The sequence below is a fragment of the Ovis canadensis genome, chromosome X (genome assembly GCF_042477335.2).
Source record: "Ovis canadensis isolate MfBH-ARS-UI-01 breed Bighorn chromosome X, ARS-UI_OviCan_v2, whole genome shotgun sequence".
NCBI lineage: Eukaryota > Metazoa > Chordata > Mammalia > Artiodactyla > Bovidae > Ovis > Ovis canadensis.
This window is the reverse complement of record NC_091727.1, coordinates 49,014,242-49,037,543: the sequence shown is the minus strand read 5'-3', so window position 1 is coordinate 49,037,543 and position 23,302 is coordinate 49,014,242.

The window sequence follows — 23,302 nt, the reverse complement described above, 5'->3', positions numbered from 1 at the left end:
CTTGGAAGGAAAGTTATGGCCAATCTAGATAACATATTCAAAAACAGAGACATTACTATGCCAACAAACGTCCATCTAGTCAAGGCTATGGTTTTTCCAGTGGTCATGTATGGATGTGAGAGTTGGACTGAGAAGAAAGCTGAGCACTGATGAATTGGTGCTTTTGAACTATGGTGTTGGAGAAGACTCTTGAGAGTCCCTTGGACTGCAAGAAGATCCAACCAGTCCATTCTGAAAGAGATCAGTCCTGGGTGTTCTTTTGAAGGAATGATGTTGAAGCTGAAACTCCAGTACTTTGGCCACCTCATACAAAGAGTTGACTCATTAGAAAAGATTGATGCTGGGAGGGATTGGGGGCAGGAGGAAAAGGGGACGACAGAGGATGAGATGGCTGGATGGCATCACCAACTCAATGGACGTGAGTTTGAGTGAACTCCAGGAGTTGGTGATGAACAGGGAGGCCTGGCATGCTGCAATTCATGGGGTGGCAAAGAGTAGGATATGACTGAGCGACCGAACTGAACTGAACTGATGCACCCAACATAGGAGGACATCAATACATAAGATAAACACTAACAGACATAAAAGGAGAGAATGACAATAACACAATTATAGGAGGAGTTTTTAATACTCCACTCATATCATCAAAAAGAAAATTAATATGGAAACACTAGTGTTAAATAATACATTAGATGAGATGATCTCATTGATATCTTCAGGACATTCCATCCAAATGAAGAAGAATATTCCTTCTCCTCAAATGTACATGGAACAATCTTCAGGACAGACCACATCTTGGATCACAAATCAAACCTCAGTGAATTAAAGAAAATTGGAATCTTGTCAAGCATCTTTTCCAACAACAATGCTATGAGACTAGATATCAGTTACAAGAAAAAACAGTTCAGTTCAGTTCAGTCACTCAGTCATGTCTGACTCTGTGTGACCCCATGAATAGCAGCATGGCAGGCTTCCCTGTCCATCACCAACTCCTGGAGTTCACTCAGACTCATGTCCATCGAGTCAGTGATGCCATCCAGCCAGCTCATCCTCTGTCGTCCCCTTCTCCTCCTGCCCCCAATCCCTCCCAGCATCAGAGTCTTTTCCAATGAGTCAACACTTCACATGAGGTGGCCCAAGTACTGGAGTTTCAGCTTTAGCATCAGTCCTTCCAAAGAAATCCCAGGGCTGATCTCCTTCAGAATGGACTGGTTGGATCTTCTTGCAGTCCAAGGGACTCTCAAGAGTCTTCTCCAACACCACAGTTCAAAAGCATCATTTCTTCAGCGCTCAGCCCTCTTCACAGTCCAACTCTCATATCCATACACGACCACAGGAAAAACCATAGCCTTGACTACATGGACCTTATTCAGCAAAGTAATGTCTCTGTTTTTGAATATGTTATCCAGGTTGGTCATAACTTTTCTCCCAAGGAGTAAGCGTCTTTTAATTTCATGGCTGCAATCACCATCTGCAGTGATTTTGGAGCCTCAAAAAATAAAGTCTGACACTGTTTCCACTGTTTCCCCATCTATTTGTCTTGAAGTGATGGGACCAGATGCCATGATCTTCGTTTTCTGAATGTTGAGCTTTAAGCCAACTTTTTCACTCTCCAATTTCACTTTCAACAGGCTTTTTAGTTTCTCTTCACTTTCTGTCATAAGGGTGGTGTCATCTGCATATCTTAGGATATTGATATTTTTCCAGGCAATCTTGATTCCAGCTTGTCTTTCTTCTAGTCCAGTGTTTCTCATGATGTACTCTGCATATACGTTAAATAAACATGGTTAGAATATACAGCCTTGACGTACTCCTTTTCCTATTTGAAACCAATCTGTTGTTCCATATCTAGTTCTAACTATTGCTTCCTGACCTGCATACAGATTTCTCAAGAGGCAGGTCAGGTGGTCTGGTATTCCCATCTCTCTCAGAATTTTCCACAGTTTATTGTGATCCACACAGTCAAAGGCTTTGTCATAGTCAATAAAGCAGAAATAGATGTGTTTCTGGAACTCTCTTGCTTTTTCCATGATCCAGCAGATGTTGGCAATTTCATCTCTGGTTCCTCTGCCTTTTCTAAAACCAGCTTGAACACCAGGAAGTTCACGGTTCACGTCTTGCTGAAGCTTGGCTTGGAGAATTTTGAGCATTACTTTACTAGTATGTGAGATGAGTGCAAACGTGCAGTAGTTTGAGCATTCTTTGGCATTGCCTTTCTTTGGGATTGGAATGAAAAACACAAAAACATGGAAATTAAGCAACACATTTCTAAATAACAAACAGGTTACTGAAGAATCAAAAGGGAAGTAAGAAAAAATGTCTAGAAACAAATGACAATGAAAACACAGCAACTCAAAACCTATGGGATGTAGCAAAAGCAGTTCTAAGAGTGAAGTTTATAGTAATACAATCTTACCTCAAGAAACAAGAAAAACATCAAATAGATAACCAAACTTTACAGCTAAAACAAATGGAAAAAAGAAAAAAAATAGTAGAATGAAGGAAATCATAACAGAGCAGAAATAAATGAAAAATAAATGAAAGAAACAATAGTAAAGATTAATAAAGCTAAAAGCTTGTTCTTTGAAAAGGTAAACAAAATTGACAAACCTTCAGCTAGACTCATCAAAAAAAAAAAGAAAGAAGAATCAAATCAACACAATTAGAAATGAAAAAGGGAAGGTTACAACAGACAATGCACAAATGCAAAAGATTATTAGAGACTATTATGAACATCTATATGGCAATAAAATGGATAACCTGGAAGAAATGCATAGATTCTTAGAAAAGTTCAAATTTCCAAGATTGAACCAGGAAGAAATATATGAACAACTCAATTACAAGCATTGAAGTTGAAGCTGTGATCAAAAATCTCCGAAACAATGAAAGCCCAGGACCAGATGGCTTCACAGGAGAACTTTTTCCAATATTCATAGAAGAGCTAATGCTTATTATTCTAAAACTCTTTCCAAAAATTACAGAGGAAGGAACATGTCCAAACTCATTTTATGAGGCTACCATCACCCTGATAACAAAAGCAGACAAAGACAACAGAAGAAAGAAAACTACCAGCTAATACCGTTGATGAACATAAATGCAAAAATCCTCAACAAAATTCTAGCAAACCGAAATCAGCAACACATCAGAAAGCTCATACACCATGATAAAGTTGGGTTTATTACAGGGATGCAAGAATACTTCAATATACACAAGTCAATCAATAATATACACCATATTAACAAATTGAAACATAAAACCATGTAATAATCTCAATAGATGCAGAAAAAAAAACCTTTGACAAAATTCAGGACCCATTTTTTATTAAAACTCTTAAAAGAATGGGCATAGAAAGAACCTACCTCAACATAGTAAAAGCCATATATTATAGGGCTTCCCTGGTGGCTCAGACAGTAAATTATCTGCCTGCAATGTGGGAGACCCGGGTTCGATTCCTGGGTTGGGGAGATCCCCTGGAGAAGGAAATGGCAATCCACATCAGCACTCTTGCCTGGAAAATCACATGGACGGAGGAGCCTGATATACGACAATCCATGGAGTTGCAAAGAGTCGGACATGACTGATCAGCAAACATTATTCTCAATGGTGGGAACTGAAAACATTCCCCTTAAGATCAGGAAGAAGATGAGGGTGTCCACTTTCACTACTATCATTCAACATAGTTCTGGAAGTCCTAGTTACAGCTATCAGAGAAGTAAAAAATATAAAAGATCCAGTTTAGAAAAGAAGAAGTAAAATTCTCACATTATGCTATATATAGAAAACCCTAAACATAGTGTGATCACTCATCTAGAGCCAGGCATCCTGGAATGTGAAGTCAAATGGGCCTTAGAAAGCATCACTACGAACAAAGCTAGTGGAGGTGATGGAATTCTAGTTGAACTGTTTCAAATCCTAAAAGGTGATGCTGTGAAAGTGCTGCAACTCAATATGCCAGCAAATTTGGAAAACTCAGCAGTGGCCACAGGGCTGGAAAAGGTCCGTTTTCATTCCAACCTCAAAGAAAGGCAAAGCCAAAGAATGCTCAAACTACTGCACAATTGCACTCATCTCATATGCTAGTAAAGTAATGCTCAAAATTCTCCAAGCCAGGCTTCAGCAATACATGAACCGTGAACTCCCTGATGCTCAAGCTGGTTTTAGAAAAGGCAGAGGAACCAGAGATCAAATTGCCAACATCTGCTGGATCATGGAAAAAGCAAGAGAGTTCCAGAAACACATCTATTTCTGCTTTATTGACTATGACAAAGCCTTTGACTGTGTTGATCACAATAAACTGTGGAATATTCTGAGAGAGATGGGAATACCAGACCACCTGACCTGCCTCTTGAGAAATCTGTATGCAGGTCAGGAAGCAACAATTAGAACTGGACATGGAACAACAGATTGGTTCCAAATAGGAAAAGGAGTACATCAAGGCTGTATATTGTCACCCTGCTTATTTAACTTCTATGCAGAGTACATCATGAGAAACACTGGACTGGAAGAAAGACAAGCTGGAATCAAGATTGCCAGGAGAAATATCAATAACCTCAAATATGCAGATGACACCACCCTTATGGCAGAAAGTGAAGAGGAACTAAAAAGCCTCTTGATGAAAGTGAAAGAGGAGAGTGAAAATGTTGGCTTAAAGCTCAACATTCAGAAAACGAAGATCATGGCATCTGGTCCCATCACTTCATGGCAAGTAGATGGGGAAACAGTGGAAACAGTGGCAGACTTTATTTTGGGGGGGCTCCAAAATCACTGCAGATGGTGACTGCTGCCATGAAATTAAAAGACACTTACTTCTTGGAAGAAAAGCTATTACCAACCCAGATAGCATATTCAAAAACAGAGACATTACTTTGCCGACTAAGGTCCGTCTAGTCAAGGCTATGGTTTGTCCTGTGATCATGTGTGGATGTGAGAGTTGGACTGTAAAAAGGGCTGAGCGCCGTAGAATTGGTGCTTTTGAACTGTGGTGTTGGAGAAGACTCTTGAGAGTCCCTTGGCCTGCAAGGAGATCCAACCAATCCATTCTGAAGGAGATCAACCCTGCGATTTCTTTGGAAGGAGTGATGCTAAAGCTGAAACTCCAGTACTTTGGCCACCTTATGTGAAGAGTTGACTCATTGGAAAAGACTCTGATGCTGGGAGGGATTGGGGGCAGGAGGAGAAGGGGACGACAGAGGATGAGCTGGCTGGATGGCATCACTGACTTGATGGACGTGTGTCTGAGTGAACTCTGGTAATTGGTGATGGACACGGAGGCCTGGCTTGCTGCAATTCATGGGGTCGCAAAAAGTCGGACACGACTGAGCAACTGAACTGAACTGAACAGTAAAATCTTTAACCTAATTTTCTGTTGATGGGTGTGACTGTGTCCTCTCCCTGTTGCTCGACCTGAGACAAAACTATGGTGGAGGTAATGAAAATAATGGTGAGCTCCTTTGAAAGGTCCCATGCACACACTGCTGCCCTCAGTGCCCACAACCCTGCAGTAGGCCACTGCTGACCCATGCCTCTGCTGGACACTCTAGGACACTTACAGGCAAGTCTGATTTAGTCTCTTGTGGGCTCACTGCTTCTTTCCCCTGGATCCTGGTGTGCACAGAATTTTGTTTGTGCACTCCAAGAGTCTGTTTCTCCACTCCCGTGTAATTTGTATCGGCTCTTTGGTGGGTTTAATGACAATCCCCTCCAAGAGGGCTTATGACACACCCAAGTCTTCTGCTCCCAGAACCCCATTATCACTTATGTATTTGATTGCTGGCTTGATTGCCCTCTCCCGTTTTTGACTCTCACTTTTCTCTACTAGGTCACCTCTATCTCCTTCTTCCCTAATTTCTTCTCTACGTAACTGTGTGAATCTCTTTGGATGTTCCAGGCTATAGAGAGCATTTAGGGATTTGATTACTGGCTAGATTTATCTCTCCCCTTTTGACTCCCCCTTTTATCCTCCTGGTCACATCTGTCTCCCTCCTCACTTTTCTCTTCTCTTCTCTATATAACACTGTGAAGCTCTTTCAGTGATCCTGGATGTGGAAAATTGTTTCACCATTAACCTAGGGGTTTTATTTCTATGCTGTATGGATGGAGAAGTCCTAAGTCTACTGTAAGAGAAGGACTGAAAGCTAGATGTAGGAGGATTAACTCGAAAACTTTAGACTATCAGATAACTCTTGATTCCAGGGAACCTTAATAGACAAGAGCTCACCCCAAATTCTCTATACGTACACTGAAACCAAGCTCCAACCAAAAGCCAACAAATTCCACTGCAAGACACACCATGGTAATTCCCAAGCAAAACAGGGTCACAAAAAAACCATTAAAAGACACGCTGCTCAATGCCATGACAAACCCATAGACATCCTAAAACTCACTGCTGGGGACTTCATTGCACTCCAGAGAGAAGAGATCCAGCTCCACCCACCAGAACACAGATACAAACTCCCCAACCAGGAAACCTTGACAAACCACTAGTCCAACCCCACCCACATGAGCAGACTCTACAATTAAGAGGGACCACGAACTTTCAGCCTGAAGAAAGGGCACCTTAAATACAGCAATCTAAACAAAATGAAAAGGCTGAGAAATAGTCAGCTGGTGAGGAAACATGATAAAAAACCCACCAAACCAAACAGAAGAGGAGGAGATAGAAAATACCTGAAAAATAATTCAGAATAGTGATAGCAAAAATGTTCCAAAATCTTGAAAACAAATATGGACTATAGACAAGGATTGAGAAGATACCTGGAATGTTTAACAAGGACCTAGAAGACATAAAGAAGAGTCAGTCAATAGTGAATAATGCAATAACTGAGTTGAAAAGCACTCTGGAGGGAACCAGAAGTAAATGAGGTGAAAGATAGAATGGTGGAAATAAATGAAGCAGAGAGGAAAAAAGAATTAAAAGAAATGAGGACAACTTCAGAGACTTCTAGGACAATGTTAAACATTGCAGCATTCTAATCATAGGTGTTCTGGAAGAAGAAGAAAAAACGGGTATCAGAAAATATCAGGAGAGAATAGTTGAAAACTTTCCTAAAATGGGGAAAGAAATAGCCACCCAATTCCAAGAAATCCAGGGAGTCACAAATAGGATAAACCTAAGGTGAAACACCAAAAGATACTTATTAACCAAACTAACAAAAATTAAAAACCAAGAACAAATATTAAAAGCAGCGAGGGAAAAGCAACAAACAACACACAAGGGATCCCTATAACGATAATAGCTGACCTTCCAGTGGAAACTCTCTGAGCCAGAAGGGAATGGCAGGACATATTTAAAGTGACGAAAGAGAAAAAGCTACAACAAAAATTACTTTACCCAGCAGGCATCACATTCAGATATGACGGAGAAATCAAAAATTTTACAGACAAGCAAAAGCTGAGAGAATTCAGCACCATCCAACCAACTCTTCAACAAATGCTAAAGGACTTTTCTTAGATGGGAAACACAGACAAGGTTTATGAAAGTGAACCCAAAACACTGAAGTAAATGGTAATGGGATCATACTTTTAATAATTACCTTAAATGTAAATGGGCTAAACAATCCAACCAAAAGACAAAGACTGGCTCAATGTAAAAACAAGACGCCTATATATGATGTCTACAAGAATCATGTCAATGTATGGTAAAACCACTACAATATTGTAAAGTAATTAGCCTCCAATTAAAATAAATACTTTTATATATATATATAAAAAGAAACCTACCTGAAACCTAAGGACACATGCAGACTAAAAGTGAAGTGTTGGAAAAAGTTATTTCATGTAAATGGAGACCAAAAGAAAACAAGAATAACAATACTCATATCAGACAACATAGACTTTGAAATAAAGACCATGATAAGAGACAAAGAAGGACACTACATAATGATCAAAGATCAATCCAAGAAGAAGATATAACAATTATAAATATATATGCACCCAGCATAGGAGCAACTCAATACATATGGCAAATGCTAACAAGTATGAAAGGAGAAATTAACAGTAACAAATTAATAGTGGGTGCCTTTAATACCCCACTAACACCTATGTATGGATCAACAAAACAATTCAACATAGTTTTGGAAGTTTTGGCCACAGCAATCAGAGCAGAAAAAGAAATAAAAGGAATCCAAATTGGAAAAGAAGTAAAACTCTCACTGTTTGCAGATGACATGATCCTCTACATAGAAAACCCTAAAGACTCCACCAGGAAATTAATAGAGCTTATCAATGAATATAGTAAATTTGCAGGATATAAAATCAACACACAGAAATCCCTTGCATTCCTATACACTAATAATGAGAAAGTAGAAAAAGAAAGAAATTAAAGAAACAATTCCATTCACCATTGCAGCAAAAATAATAAAATACTTCGGAATAAATCTACCTAAAGAAACTAAAGACCTATATATATAAAACTATAAAACACTGGTGAAAGAAATCAAAGAGGACACTAATAGATGGAGAAACATACCATGTTCATGGATCAGAAGAATCAATATAGTGAAAAAGAGGATACTACCCCAAAGCAATCTATAGATTCAATGCAATCCCTATCAAGCTACCAGTGGTATTTTTCACAGAGCTAGAACAAATAATTTCACAATGTGTATGGAGATACAGAAAACCCTCTAATAGCCAAAGAAACCTTGAGAAAGAAGAATGGAACTGGAGGAATCAAGTTGCCTGACTTCAGGCTCTACTACAAAGCCACAGTCATCAAGACAGTATGGTACTGGCACAAAGACAGAAATATAGATCAGTCGAACAAAATAGAAAGCCCAGAGATAAATCCACACACCTATGGACACCTTATCTTTGACAAAGGAGGCAAGAATATACAATGGATTAAAGACAATCTCTTTAACAAGTGCTGCTGGGAAAACTGGTCAACCACTTGTAAAAGAATGAAACTAGAACACTTTCCAACACCATACACAAAAATCAAATCAAAATGGATTAAAGATCTAAATGTAAGACCAGCAACTATAAAACTCCTAGAGGAGAACATAGGCATAACACTCTTCGACATAAATCACAGCAGGATCCTCTATGACCCACCTCCCAGAATATTGGAAATAAAAGCAAAACTAAACAAATGGGATCTAATTAAAATCAAAAGCTTCTGCACAACAAAGGAAACTATAAGAAAGGTGAAAAGACAGCCTTCAGAATGGGAAGAAATAATAGAAAATGAAGCAACTGACAAACAACTAATCTCAAAAATATACAAGCAACTCCTGCAGCTCAATTCCAGAAAAACAAACGACCCAAATCAAAAAATGGGCCAAAGAACTAAATAGACATTTCTCCAAAGAAGACACACAGATGGTTAACAAACAAATGAAAAGATGCTTAACATCACTCATTATCAGAGAAGTGCAAATCAAAACCACAATGAGGTACCATTTCATGCCAGTCAGAATGGCTGCAATCCAAAAGTCTACAAGCAATAAATGCTGGAGAGGGTGTGGAGAAAAGGGAACCCTCCTACACTGTTGGTGGGAATGCAAACTAGTACAGTCATTATGGAGAACGGTGGGGAGATTCCTTAAAAAATTGCAAATAGAACTGCTTTATGACCCAGCAATCCGACTGCTGGGCATACACACTGAGGAAACCAGAATTGAAAGAGACACATGTACCCCAGTGTTCATCACAGCACTGTTTATAATAGCCAGGACATGGAAACAACCTAGATGTCCATCAGCAGATGAATGGATAAGAAAGCTGTGGTACATATACACAATGGAGTATTACTCAGCCATTAAAAAGAATCCATTTGAATCAGTTCTAATGAGGTGGATGAAACTGGAGCCGATTATACAGAGTGAAGTAAGCCAGAAAGAAAAACACCAATACAGTATACTAACACATATATATGGAATTTAGAAAGATGGTAATGATAACCCTGTATGTGAGACAACAAAAGAGACACAGATGTGTAGAACAGTCTTTTGGACTGTGTGGGAGAGGGAGAGGGTGGAATGATTTGGGAGAATGGCATTGAAACATGTATACTATCATGTAAGAAACGAATTGCTAGTCTAGGTTTGGTACAGGATACAGGATGCTTGGGGCTGGTTCACTGGGATGACCCAGAGAAATGATATGGGGAGGGAGGTGGGAGGGGGGTTCAGGATTGGGAACTCATGTACACCCGTCATGGATTCATGTCAATGTATGGCAAAACCAATACAGTGTTTTAAAGTAAAATAAAATAAAATAATTTTAAAAAAGAATAAAAAATAAAGAAGTTAAACATTAAAAAAAATACAAACATATGGAAGCTAAACAACATGACTCTGAATAGCGAACATGTCATGCAAGAAATCAAAAAAGAAATCAAAATATGCTTAGAAACAAATGAAAATGAAATCATGACAACCCAAAACCTGTGGGATTCAATAAACCAGAGCAAGGAGGGAGGTTCATAGCAATACAAACCTCCCTCAAAAAAGAAGAGAAACATCAAATAAACAACCAAAGTTTGTACAAAAATCAGTTAAAAAAGAAGTAAAGAATAATGCCAAAGTTAGTAGAAGGTAAGAAATCATAAAAATGAGAGCAGAAATAAATGAAAAATAAACAAAGGAGAATATAGCAAAAATCAATAAAACTAAAATCTGATTATTTGAGAAGATAAATAAAATAGACAATCTGATATCCAGATTCTTCAAGAAAAATAGGGAGAAGAATCAAATCAATAATGTTAGAAATGAAAATGGAGAATCACAACAGACAACACAGAAATACAAAAGATTATAAGAGACTACTATGAGCCACTATATGCCAATAAAATGGACAACTTGGAAGAAATGGACAAATTCTTAGAAAAGTATAATCTTTCACAACTGACCCACAAAGAAGTAGAAAATCTTAACAGACACATCATAAGCACAAAAATCAAAACTGTAATCCAAAATCTTCCAACAAATAAAAGCCCAGAACAAGTTGACTTCACAGGTGAATTCTACCAAAAACTGCAAGGACAGCAAACACCTATTCTACTCAAACTCTTCCAGAAAATTTCAGAGGAAAGTAGACTCCCAAACTTATTCTATGAGGCCACCATCACCCTAATACCAAACCAGACAAAGAAGACAAAAAAAAAAAAAAAGAAAAGAAAAGAAAAGAAAAGAAAAAGAAAACTACAGGCCAATATCATTGATTAACATAGATAGAAATATCCTAAACAAATTCCTAGCAAACAGAATTCAACAACATATTAAAAATATCATACATCATGACCAAATGGGCTTTATCCCAGGGATGGAAGGATATTTCAATATTCACAGGTCAATCAATGTGACACACCATTTTAACAAATTGAAAGATTAAAAAAAAAACATGATTATGTCAATATACACAGAGAAAGCCATTGACAAAGATAAGCACCCATTTATGATCAAAAGTCTCCTGAAAGCAGGCATAGAAGCAACACTCTTCAAAATAATAAAAGCCATATAAAATAGTCCCATAGCAAATATTATCCTCAATGGGGAAAATTTGACAGCAGAGCTTCTCTGGTGGCTCAGATGGTAAAGCGTCTGTTTACAATGTGGAAGACCCAGGTTTGATACCTGGGTTGGGAAGATCTCTTGGAAAAGGAAATGGTAACCCATTCCAGTATTCTTGCCTGGAGAATCCCACAGACAGAGGAGCCTGGTGGGCTACAGTTCATGGGGTGGCAAAGAGTTGGACACGTCTGTGTTACTTCACTTTCAACTTCCTCTAAAATCAGGAAGAAGTAGAGGGTGCCCACTCTCACCAATACTGTACAACATAGTTTTGGAAATCCTAGCCATAGCAGTCAGAGAAGAAAAAGATATAAAAGGAATCCAGATTGGAAAAGAAGTAAATCAATCCCTGTTTTCAGGTGACATGATTCTCTACATAGAAAACGTTAAAGACATCACCAGAAAATTACTAGAGGTAATCAATGAATATAGTACAATTGCAGGATAAAAAATTAATAAGCAGGAATCAGTTTTCATTCCAATCCTAAAGAAAGGCAATGCCAAAGAATGATCAAACTACAGCACAACTGCAGTCATCTCACACACTGAAAGTAATGCTCAAAATTCTCCAAGCCAGGCTTCAGCAATACGTGAACCGTGAAATTCCAGATGTTCAAGCTCGTTTTAGAAAAAGCAGAGGAACCAGAGATCAAATTGCTAACATCCGCTGGATCATCAAAAGAGCAAGACAGTTCCAGAAAAGCATCTATTTCTGCTTTATTGACTATACCAAAGCCTTTGACTGTGTGGATCACAAGAAACTGTGGAAAATTCTGAAAGAGATGTGAATATCAGACCACCTGACCTGCCTCTTGAGAAACCTGTATGCAGGTCAGGAAGCAACAGTTAGAACTGGACATGGAACAACAGACTGGCTCCAAATAGGAAAAGGAGTACATCAAGGCTGTATATTGTCACCATGCTTATTAAGCTTATATGCAGAGTACATCATGAGAAACGCTGGGCTGGAGGAAGCACAAGCTGAAATCAAGATTGCCAGAAAAAAATATCAATAACCTCAGATATGCAGATGACACCACCCTTATGACAGAAAGTGAAGAACTAAAAAACCTTTCTTCAATATAAATTTATTTATTTTAATTGGAGGTTAATTAAAAAGCCTCTTGATGGAAGTGAAAAAGGAAAGTGAAAAAGTTGGTTTAAAACTCAACATTTAGGAAACTAAGATCATGGCATCTGGTCCCATTACTTCATTGCAAATAGATGGGGAAGCAGTGGAAAAAGTGGCTGATTTTATTTTTCTGGTCTCCAAAATCACTGCGGATGGTGATTGCAGCCATGAAGGTTTTTCCAGTAGTCATGTATGGATGTGAATGTTGGACTATAAAGAAAGCTGAGTGCCAAAGAATTGATGTTTTTGAACTATGGTGTTGGAGAAGACTCTTGAGAGTCCCTTGGACTGCAAGGAGATCCAACCAGCCCATCCTAAAGGAGATCAGTCCCAGGTGTTCATTGGAAGGACTGATGTTGAAGTGAAACTCCAATACTTTGGCCACCTGATGCAGAGAGCTGACTCATTTGAAAAGACCTTGATGCTCGGAAAGATTAAGGGCAGGAGGAGAAGGGGACGACAGAGGATGAGATGACTGGATGGCATCACCCACACGATGGACATGGGTTTGGGTGGACTCCTGGACTTGGTGATGGACAGGGAGGCCTGGTGTGCTGTGGTTCATGGGGTCACAAAAAGTCAGACACGATGGAGCGACTGAACAGAACTCATCTGAATCCCGTGCATTCCTATACAATAACATGGAGAAAACAGAAATAGAAATTAAGGAAAACAATTCCATTCACCACTGCAACAAAAAGAATAATATACTTTGGGAAAAGAAGTTACCTAAGGAAACAAAAGACCTATATATAGAAAACTATGTAACACCAATAAAAAAGTCAAAGGTGACACAAATAAATCGAGAAATATACCATGTTATGGAGTCGAAGAATCAATGTAGTGCAAATGAATATACTGCCCAAAGCAATCTGTAGATTCAATGCAATTCCTATCAAGCTACCAACAGTAATTTTCCCAGAACTAGAACAAATAATTTTGTGATTTGTATGGAAACACAAAAAAACTCGAATAGTCAAAGCAATCTTAAGAAAGAAGAATGGAGCTGGAAGAATCAATCTGCCTGACCTCTGACTATACTACAAAGCCCCAGTCTTTAAGACAGTATGGTACTCTCACAAAGAAAGACATATAGATCAACATAACCAAATAGAAAGCCCAGAGATAAATCTGTGAACTTATGGACACTTTATATTTAACAAAAGAGGCAAAAATATACAATGCAAAAAAAAAATCTCTTTAAAAAGTAGTGCTGGGCCTATTGACACTTTATCTTTGACAAAGCAGGCAAGAATATACAATTGAGAAGAGACAATCTCCTTAACAAGTGGTGCTGGGAAAACTGATCAACCATTTGTAAAAGAATGAAACTAGAACACTTTCTAACACCATACACAAAAATAAACTCAAAATGGATTAAAGATCTAAATGTAAGACCAAAAACTATAAAACTCCTAGAGGAAAACATAGGCAAAACTCTCTCTGACATAAATCACAGCAGGATCCTCTATGACCCACCTCCCAGAGTAATGGAAATAAAAGCAAAAAAATATATATATATATATGGGACCTAATTAAACTGAAAAGCTTTTGCACAACGAAGGAAACCATAAGTAAGGTGAAAAGACAGCCTTCAGAATGGGAGAAAATAATAGCAAATGAAGCAACTGATAAAGAATTGATCTCAAAAATATACAAGCAGTACATGCAGCTTAATTCCAGAAAAACAAACGACCCAATCAAAAGTGGATCGAAGAACTAAACAAACAGTTCTCCAAAGAAGACATACAGATGGTTAACAAACACATGAAAAGATGCTCAACATCGCTCATTATCAGAGAAATGCAAATCAAAACCACAATGAGGTACTATTTCATGCCAGTCAGAATGGCTTCGATCCAAAAGTCTACAAGCAATAAATGCTGGAGAGGGTGTGGAGAAAAGGGAACCCTCCTACACTGTTGGTGGGAATGCAAACTAGTACAGCCACTATGGAGAACAGTGTGGAGATTCCTTAAAAAAAAAAAAAAAAAAAAAAAAACTGGAAATAAAACTGCCATATGACCCAGCAATCCCACCGCTGGGCAAACACATCAAGGAAACCAGAATTGAAAGAGACACATGTACCCCAGTGTTCATCACAGCACTGTTTATAATAGCCAGGACATGGAAGCAACCTAGATGTCCATCAGCAGATGAATGGATAAGAAAGCTGTGGTACATATACACAATGGAGTATTACTCAGCCATTAAAAAGAATACCTTTGAATCAGTTTTAATGAGGTGGATGAAACTGGAGCTGATTATACAGAGTGAAGTAAGCCAGAAAGAAAAATACTAATACAGTATATATACGGAATTTAGAAAGATGGTAATGATAACCCTGTATGTGAGATAGAAAAAGAGACACAGATGTATAGAGCAGTCTTTTGGACTCTGCAAGAGAGGGTGAGGGTGGGATGATTTGGGAGAATGGCACTGAAACATGTATAATATTATATGTAAAATGAAACGCCAGTCCAGGTTTGATGCATGATACAGGATGCGCGGGGCTGCTGCACTGGGATGACCCAGAAGGATGGGATGGGAAGGGAGGTGGGAGAGGGGTTCAGGATGGGGAACACATACACTCATCGCAGATTCATATCAATGTATAGCAAAACCAATACAATATTGTAAAGTAAAAAACAAACAAACAAACAAACTTCTTTTATGGGGCCAGCATTACCCAAATACCAGAGCCAGACAAGAGTACTACAAGTATAGGAAAATACAGGCCAAAATCATCGGTGAACATAAATGCAAAACTTCTTTAAAAATACTAGGAAACTGAATTCTAAACCACATTAAAAGGATCACATACCATGATCTAGTAGAGTTTATTCCTGAGATACATAATCCAACATATGCAAATCAATAAATATGATACACCACATTAACAGAATAAAGGATAAAATAATTTGATCATCTCAATAGATAATTTGACATATCTCAATAGATGTATAAAAAGCATTTGATAAAATCTATTCTTCATGATAAAATAGATTAGGTACAGAAAAAACATACCTCAACATACTAAAGGTTATATACGATAAGTCTACCACTAATATCATACTCATTGGTGGAAAATTGCAAGATTTTCCTCCAGGATTAGGAACATAACAAGGGTGTACACTCATTAGGGAAGATAAAGATTGAAAAGGCATCCATGTCAGAAAGCAAGAAACACAATAATCGCTCTTTGGTGATGGCATGATCTATCATGTAGAAAAGCTGACAGGTTTTTTAAAAATCTGTAAGAACTAATGAACAAATTGAGTAAAGTTGCAGGATGAAAACTCATCATATAGAAATAAGTTGCTTTATATATAGTAACAATGAACTATTTGAAAAATAAAGACATCAATTCCATTTACTATAGCATCAAAAACAATAAAATAATTAAGTGCAAATTCAACTAAAAAGGTAAAAGATCTGTACACTGGAAACTATAAAACTTTGATGAAAGACATTGAAGTAGACATAAATAAATTGAATGATATCCCATTTATTAGATTGGAATAATTAACATGAAAATACCAATACCACTCAAAGTGATCTACAGATTCAATGGAATGCCTATCAAAACTCCAACGGCATTTTTTCACAGAAATAGGAAAAACTCTTCTAAAATTTGTATGGAACCACACACACAAAAAAAAATCCTGAATAGCCAAAGCAATCCTGAGAAAGAACAAAAACAGGAAACATCACACTTCCTGTTTCCAAACTATATTACAATGATATACTAATAATATAGTACTGACACAATATAGATCCATAGACCAATGGTTCAGAATAGAGAGTCCAGAAATGAACCCATGCATATACAGTCAACTGGTTTATGACAAGGACACCAAGAATATACAATGGGAAAAATGTCTCTTTAATAAATAGTTTTGAAAAAACTGTATATCCATTGGCAAAGGAATGAAATTGAATCCTAACTGTACACTATATACACAAATCAACTTAAAATGGATTAAAGATATCAACATAACATCTAAAATCATCAGATTACTAGAAGAAAACATAAGAAGTTTCTTGACATTGATTTGGCAATGAGCTTTTGTATATGACATCAAAAGTGTGTGTAATAAAAGCAAAAATAAGTGGACTTATATCCTTTATGCAGCAAAGTATAGAATCAGCAGAGTGAGAATACAATTTATAGAATAGGAAAAAATGCTTTAAAATCAGAAATCTGATAAGGAATTAATTTCCAAAATATGTGGGGAACTCATACAATTCAATAGCAAAAAAATAATCTGAATATAAAATGGGAATGCATCATTTTTTACAAAGACATGCAGAAGGCCAAGTAAGTGGTAAGGTCCTCAGAATCACTAATGATCAGATAAATGAAGATGAAATCACAATGAGATATCACCTCACATCTGTTACTATGTCATCTACAAAAAAGACCAAAAAAAAAAAAAAAAAGCAATTGATAACAAGATTAGATGAAGGTATTGAAGATGGCAGGAAGATTCTTAACCATCTGAGCCACCAGAGAAGCCCAGTAACTAGGCTAAATGTAAATAAATTAAGCCCCCCAAGCAAAAGACACAGATTGGCAAAATAAAAAATAAAAATCTCACTATGTTATCTAGAGAAAATACACTATAGGTTAAAATGCACAAATAGATTGGAAGTCAAAAATGGAAAAATATATGCAATTCAAATAGTAGCCAAAAAATCTGGAATGGTTATACACTGATATTAGACAATATAGACTTTATGCCAAAAATTGTTACCGTAGAAAAAACTTATTTCTAAAGACATAATAGATCAGTCATCAAGGAGACAAAACAATTATAAACACCTTTACACTTAATAGGCTTCCCCTGTGGATCAGAGGTAAAGAATCCACTTGCAATGCAGGAGACATAAGAGAGATGAAATAGATCTCTGGGTTGGGAAGATCCCCTGGAGGAGGGCATGGCAACCCACTCCAGTATTCTTTCCTGGAGAATCCCATGGACAGAGGAGGCTAGGAACCATAGGGTTGCAGAGTCTGATGTGACTGAAGCAACTGAGCACACACAGCACCCATACACACTTTATGAAGCAAAAATATATGAAGCAAAGACAGAGTTTAAGAGAGAAACAATTTATTAAAAGAGAGAGAAACTATTAAAAAATAATTGGAATTGTCAATATCCTGCTTTCAATGATGGAAAGACTAACTCAGCAGAAAATCAACAAGGAAATAGATGGCTCCAACACAATTTTAAATTAACTAAACATAATAAAAATGTATTGGACTTTATACTCAACAGCCTGCATATACACATTCTTCTTAAGTGTACATGAGACAATTTCCAGGATATGTTAGATGTAAATAAGTCTCAGTAAATTTAAAAGAATTGACATCATACAAAGAATGTTTTGTGTATGATGGAATGAAATAAGTAATCAGTAACAAAAATAAATTTGAGAAATTCAAAAGTCTGAGGAAATTGATCAAATGCCACTAAATAATTAATGATGTAAATTAGAAACTACAAAGGAAATTAGAGAAAAATACTGTATTGAATCTAAACAGAATGACAACAGATCCCAACCAATGAAATGCAGCAAAAGCATTGCTTAGAGGAAAAAATTTACCATACACACCTACATTAAAAATAGGAAAGATCTCAAGTTAATAACCGATCTTCTAACTAAAGAAACTTGACAAAGAACTAAACTGAAAGTAAGAAGAAGGAAGTAATGAAGAAGAAAATAAAGCAGTACAGTACAAGAGATACAAGCAGTAAAATTAGGTTCTTTGAAAATATTGACAAAATTGACAAACTGTGGTTAAGACTGAAAAGAAGAGAGAAGACTCAAATTACTAAGCTCAAGAATGAAAGATGGAATATTACCTCCAAACGTACAGAAATAAAAAGAATTTTAAATGCTGTGAACAATTGTATATCAACAAATTAGATAGTATTGGCGAAATTAACAAATTATTCAGTTCAGTCCAGTTCAGTCACTCAGTCATGTCCGACTCTTTGCGACCCCATGAATCACAGCACGCCAGGCCTCCCTGTCCATCACCATCTCCCGGAGTTCTCTCAGACTCACGTCCATCGAGTCAGTGATGCCATCCAGCCAGCTCATCCTCTGTCGTCCCCTTCTCCTCCTGCCCCCAATCCTTCCCAGCATCAGACTTTTTTTCCAATGAGTCAACTCTTCTCATGAGGTGGCCAAAGTACTGGAGTTTCAGCTTCAGCATCATTCCTTCCAAAGAAATCCGAAGGCTGATCTCCTTCAGAATGGATTGGTTGGATCTCCTTGCAGTCCAAGGGACTCTCAAGAGTCTTCTCCAACACCACAGTTCAAAAGCATCAATTCTTTGGCACTCAGCTTTCTTCACAGTCCAACTCTCACATCCATACATGACCACAGGAAAAACAATAGCCTTGACTAGACAGACCTTTGTTGGCAACGTAATGTCTCTGCTTTTGAATATGCTATCTGGGTTGGTCATAACTTTCCTTCCAAGGAGTAAGCGTCTTTTAATTTCATGGCTGCAGTCACCATCTGCAGTGATTTTGGAGCCCCCAAAAATAAAGTCTGACACTGTTTCCCAATCTATTTCCCATGAAGTGATGGAACCAGATGCCATGGTCTTTGTTTTCTGAATGTTGTGCTTTAAGCCAACTTTTTCACTCTCCTCTTTCACTTTCATCAAGAGGCTTTTTAGTTCGTCTTCACTTTGTGCCATAAGGGTGGTGTCATCTGCATATCTGAGGTTATTGATATTTCTCCCAGAAATCTTGATTCCAGCTTGTGCTTCTTCCAGCCCAACGTTTTTCATGATGTACTCTGCATAGAAGTTCAATAAGCAGGGTGACAATATACAGCCTTGATGTAGTCTTTTTCCTATTTGGAATCAGTCTGTTGTTTCATGTCTAGTTCAAACTGTTGCTTCCTGACCTGCATATAGGTTAGAAAAACATAATTCCTAAAATTGATTCAGGAAGAAAGAATATATAAATGGATCTATAATGTGTAGAAGGATTGAATTAATAATAATTAAAAAAAAACAACTTCTCATAAAGAAAAAACAGGTGCAGGCTTGTTCCTGTGGTCAAGTTAGAGCCAGTTTCAAGAGTTTCACCACTGTATATCTCTGGAAGTGTGCTTGTAAAGCATTTCTGCCAAACCCCAGCCTACAGATGAGTAATCTGAGATACTGAGGCACAGAGAGGTTAAGTCACTTGCTCATGGTCACATAGGTAGATATAGAATAACCTTCTTGGGTGTGGTCCAAGATCCTCGGACAAGATGGCAGAGTAGAAGGACCTGAGCTCATCTCCACTCACAATGAGATGACTGTTGTTGTTGTTTACTCAGTCGAGTCTGAGTCTGTGACCCTGTGGACTGCAGCATGTCAGGTTTCCCTGTCCTTCAATATTGCCCAGAGCTTCAGATGGTAGGCGGAGCCCATTCATGATACAATGAAAACTAACACCCAGTGAGCAACCCACAAACTGGAAACAATTATGTCACAGAGGTTCTCCCACAGAAGTGACTTCTGAGCTTCACATCAGACTCCCAAGTCTGAGAGTCTGGCATTTTGAAGAAGAAACAAAGAGAATATAGCAAAAATCAATAAAACTAAAATCTGATTCTTTGAGAAGATAAATAAAATAGACAGTGTGATAGCCAGACTCTTCAAGAAAAATAAGGAGAAGAATCAAATCAACAAAATAGAAACGAAAATGGAGAAATCACAACAGACAACACAGAAGACAAAGGATCATAAGAGACTACTATCAGCAGCTGTTTAAAAAAAAAAGAGTCAACTTGGAAGAAATGGACAAATTCTTTAAAAAGTGTAACCTTTCAAAACTGAACCAGGAAGTAATAGAAAATCTTAACAAAGCCATCACAAGCACGGAAATTGAAACTGTAGTCAGAAATCTTCCAACAAACAAAAGCCCAGGACTGGACGGTACTAAAAATTTAGAGAAGAGATAGCACCTATCCTACTCAAACTCTTCCAGAAAATTGCAGAAGGTAAATTGCCAAACTCATTGTATGAGGCCACTATCATCCAAATACCAAACCCAGACAAAGATGCCACACACAAAAAAAACTACAGGCCAATATTACTGATGAACTTAGATGCAAAAATCCTCAACAAAATTCTAGTAAATGGAATCCAACAACATATTAAAAAGGTCATACATCATGACCAAGTGGGCTTTATCCCAAGGATGCAAGGATTCTTCAATATTTGCAATTCAATCAATGTGATACACCACAAAAACAACTGAAAGATAAAAACCATATGATAATCTCAATAGATGCAGAGAAAGCCTTTGACAAAATTCAACATCCATTGTGATAAAAACCCTCCAAAAAGCAGGTATAGAAGGAACATAGCTTAACATAATAAAAGCCTTATATGATAAACCCAATAATGTTTGATAAACAGCAAACATTATCCTCAATAGTGAAAAATTGAAAGCATTTCCCCTAAATTCAGGAACAAGACGAGGGTGCTCACTCTCTTACCACTACTATTCAACATACTTGTGGACATTTTAGCCATAGCAATCAGAGAAGCAAAAGGAATGAAAGGAACTCAGATGAGAAAAGAAGAAGTAAACTTTCATTGTTTGTAGATGACATGATCCTCTACATAGAAAACCCTAAAGACACCTGTAGAAAACTACTAAATGAATAGAGTAAAGTTGCAAGATATAAAATTAACACAGAAATACCTTGCATTCCTATAAACTAACAATGAGAAAACAGAAAGAAATTAAGGAAACAATCTCATTCACCATTGCAAAGAAAAGAATAAAATACTTAGGAATATATCTACCTAAAGAAACAAAATACCTACATATAGAAAACTATAAAACACTGATGAAAGAAATCAAAGATGACACAAACAGATGGAGAAATATACCACGTTCATGTATTGGAAGGATCAATATAGTGAAAGTGAGTAGACTACCCAAAGCAATCTATAGATTCAATGCAATCCATATCTAGCTACCAACGGTATTTTTCAGAAAACTAGAACAAATAATTTCACAATATTTATTGAAATATATATTAAAAAAAAAAAACCTCATAAAGCCAAAGCAATCTTGAGAAAGAAGAATGGAACTGAAGGAATCAACCTGCCTGTATTCAGACTATACTGCAAAGCTACAGTTATCAAGATAGTATGCTACTGGCACAAAGACAGAAATATAGATCAATGGAACAAAATAGAAATCCCAGAGATAAATCCACACAGCTATGGACACCTTATCCTTGACAAAGGAGGCAAGAATATACAATGGAGAAAAGACAATCTCTTTAATAAGTCGTGCTGGGAAAACTGGCCAACCACTTGTAAAACAATGAAACTCACTTTCTAACATCATACACAAAAATAAACTCAAAATGGATTAAAGATCTAAATGTAAGACCAGAAACTATAAAACTCCTAGAGGAAAATATAGGCAAAACACTCTCTGACTTAAATCACAGCAGGATACTCTATGACCCACCTCCCAGAGTAATGGAAATAAAGGCAAAAATAAACAAATGAGACCTAACTAAACTTAAAAGCTTTTGCACAATGAAGGAAACTATAAGCAAGGTGAAAAGACAGCCTTCACAATGGAAGGAGGAAGTGAAGTAGCTCAGTCGTGTCTGACTCTTTGTGACCCCATGGACTGTACCCTACCAGGCTCCTCCCTCCATGGGATTCTCCAGGCAAGAATACTAGAATGGGTTGCCATTTCCTTCTCCAGGGGAATCTTCCCTACCCAGGGATCTAACCTGGGTCTTACACATTGCAGGCAGACGCTTTAACCTCTGAGCCACCAGGGAAGCCCCTGAATGCCCAGAATGGCCCAGATGGCCCAGAATGGCCCAGAATGGGAGAAAACAGTAGCAAATGAAGCAACTGACAAAGAATTAAGCTCAAAAATATGTAAGCAGCTCGTGCAGCTCAATTTCATAAAAATAAATGACCCAGTCAAAGAATGGGCCAAAGAACTAAATAGACATTTCTCCAAAGAAGACATACGGACGCCTAACACATGAAAAGATTCTCAAAATCACTCATTATCAGAGAAATGCAAATCAAAACCACATTGAGATACCATCTCCTGTTGGTCAGAATGACTGCTATCCAAAAGTCTACAAGCAATAAATGCTGGAGAGGGTGTGGAGAAAAGGGAACCCTCTTACACTGTTGATGGGAATGCAAACTAGTACAGCCACTATGGAGAACAGTGTGGAGATTCCTTAAAAAAACTAGAAATAGAACTGCCATATGTCCCAGCAATCCCACTGCTGGGCATACACACCGAGGAAACCAAAATTGAAAGAGACACGTGTATCCCAGTGTTCATCACAGCACTCTTTACAATAGCCAGGACATGGAAGCAACCTATATGTCTATCGGTAGATAAATGGAGAAGAAAGTTGTGGTACATATACACAATGGAATATTACTTGGCTGTTAAAAAGAATGCATTTGAGTCAGTTCTAATGAGGTGGATGAAACTGGAGCCTATTGTACAGAGTGAAGTAAGTCAGAAAGGAAAACACCAATACAGTATACTAATGCATATATATGGAATTTAGAAAGATGATAATGGTGACCCTATGTGTGAGACATCAAAAGAGACACAGATGCAAAGAATAC